Below are 2,642 nucleotides of genomic sequence, written 5' to 3'. Positions count from 1 at the left end.
ATTGTGTTGGAGTATCATGGCAACAGTTCACACGATGACGATACATGATGAGGTTGACACGATATGTTGCAGTAAGCTTGTAGCTTGAGATGGAGGGGCCAGCCTTCCACGGTGGGAGAAACATGTGGAGATTGCAACGAATGTGGTTGATGATCATGGATTGAGCAGAATTTCTAATGTATGACATACCAGGATTATATGCCTTGGTATGGATATCTTGGCAATAGATGGTTGCTGGGATGAGAGATTGTCGAGGACGATAATGATTTCCAGTGGGGGAGAATGTAAGGGCCACGAACTGTAGGTGGAGAAATGCGAGCGAAGGTGGACAAAATGTGACTAAGTGGAGACATGCGAGCGAAGGTGGACAAAATGTGACTAAGTATGGGAGTCGGTTGGTTTTATAGTGTGAGGAGGTCCTGGGTGGGGGCGCCCAGCCAACCAGCCGATGTGCAGATGAGGCAAGTTGGGGGCGAGCCGACTCATCGCAAAGATGAAGTGTGAAGGTCAGCCAGGCGTTTGGATGGTGTGGTGCCTATATATATGAGTGGAGGTTCCATGGAGTTGAAGCATCGCATTCGATCAAGCAATCCAACGAGCATTCAAGGAGTAGTGCGAAGTTGGTAGATTACATCGAAGGCATGGTGTAAGTGGTGTAGGCCGTAGAAGCTACGTCGAACTAGGTGGACTCGTGCAAGCCGCAGGGCACCGTAGGGCATGCCAGGGCACACAAGGAGCGTGCCGGGTGAACCGAATAGGGCGTCAAGGGGCATTCATGCAGACCATTCACGAGTCATTCGAGAGGATCGTTCGAAGATAAACGACTATTCAGGGCACCACTCAAGAGTCATTCAGGAGGATTGTTCAGGGCTGAATGACGGTTCGTGCAAGGCGACATGGAGGTGTGCCCACCAAATGGTGGAGAGGTGAAGTGTGGGTTTACGAAATGGTGAGGTGCAACTGGGGTGTGTGGAGGTGCGGTCGGGCAGGTGTGCCCAGTGACACGGGTGGGAACCCAAGTTGGGAAAATGACACGAGGGCTGAATGTACACGTTCAGGGGTGAACGAAGAGTTGGGCAAGTCCTATGGCGACCATTCAGGCATGCCGATGAGCTGGGCAACCATGTTTGCCAACGAATGTAAAATTTGGCTAAGTGTAAATTTGGGGTTTCCTCAAGATTTAACTTATATATATATATATTGATTATTCGGGCAGAATCATTATAGGTAGTTTCCCCTCCCATTATACTATTGTGCATTTATATGTGTAATGTTGTTTATGCTTTTCACTATGTATAAAGGAAAACATAATACTTTGTAAAGAAGAAATAAACTAAGTATCGAAAGTTAGGCATAGTCCACGGTCATAAGTATTGGTGAAAAGAAAGTGGTTGGTGGTGCCGCACCTCTCTATAGTGCGGTTGAAAGAGTGCCGCCAGTGTAGGGGCACAACAGTGGTCTAGTGCATATGAGAGCAAGGACCTCTCATTTTGTGCGATAATATTTAAGCAATAAGTATCGTGTTGTGAGAGAATTTAAGATGGCGTCAAGGAATAAAATAGTGGAAGATGTGCTTTAAGTGGACATAAGGAGGTTTTGGAATGCTACAATGAAAGATAGCCACAACTTCCTTCCAAAGGTTTTGATTGAAACTTTCACTTCCGTGACCTTACTTCAAGGAGATGGAGGCGTGGGCACCATCAAGAAGCTCAACATCAACCCTAGTATAACTCCAATAAAATACTCTCTTGATCACATATCATCATTAATTAACATCATTATTCTACCCATTATAATTATTTTCTTGCTTGAATTAGTGTACCAGATACATATGGGGTTGAATACTTCCTTATTATTTGATACTTACTAGGTATTTCGCTTTCTTGTCATAGGTAAGAGGGATTACAACTTCATCAAGGTGTGAGTGGATGAACTTGATGAGAAGAATTTGGTGTATAAGTATACACTGATCTGATGAGTGGATGAACTTGACGAGCATAATTTGGTGTATAAGTATACACTGATCGAAGGAGGATCGCTGGGGAAGAAACCGAGCTCTGTGAGGTTTGAGGTCAAATTCGTTCCTAGGAATGAAGGGGGAAGCATAGCGACCTGGACCGTTGACTATGAAACTCTTCCTGGTGTTCAGCCTGACAATGGAAAAGTAAAAGAGATAAAGGAAAATAGCATTGCCCAATCAAAGAAGGTGGAGCAGTATCTCCTCTCCAATCCCAACTTGTACAACTAGATATATTTATGTCTAAATCTGTCTGTGTATGCGTAAATGGACTGGAGCTGTACATTAATGTGAACAAAATGACTTACACTACAAAATAAAGATGAGTGACAATATAACTTCCCCCCATCGTCATCATCATCGTCATCGTAGTTTATGGGCTGAAAGTGCGTCAGGGATTGTATCTTCATCGTTACGTGACTGTGTACTTCCGGGGATTTAAATCAATGTTAACGTTTGTTCAACATTTTGTGCAACTTCGCCTCCATTTTATTCAATTTTTTTATTGTGACTAAAGCTTAATTTCTTTTAGCAAGTCTATATTTATCTTAATTTTTTATATATGAAGCATTGAGACATCAAATCTATTTTAACTTTAAAAAAGGTTTGTATATCAAGAAATTTG

General features: G+C 43.0%; 1 pseudogene; it reads left to right on the top strand.

The window, feature by feature from the left end:
- The first annotated feature begins 874 nt into the window (after positions 1-874).
- Positions 875-2,248, top strand: LOC149232398 (major strawberry allergen Fra a 1.07-like; annotated as a pseudogene).
- The last annotated feature ends 394 nt before the right edge of the window (positions 2,249-2,642 follow it).

Source organism: Pinus tabuliformis, chromosome J, assembly GCF_031772625.1.
Source record: "Pinus tabuliformis cultivar Carrire ecotype Pingquan chromosome J, CPIR1, whole genome shotgun sequence".
In the NCBI taxonomy this organism is placed as follows: Eukaryota; Viridiplantae; Streptophyta; class Pinopsida; order Pinales; family Pinaceae; genus Pinus; species Pinus tabuliformis.
The sequence above is the reverse complement of the archived record's forward strand: the minus strand, read 5'-3'. Positions and strand labels throughout refer to the sequence as shown.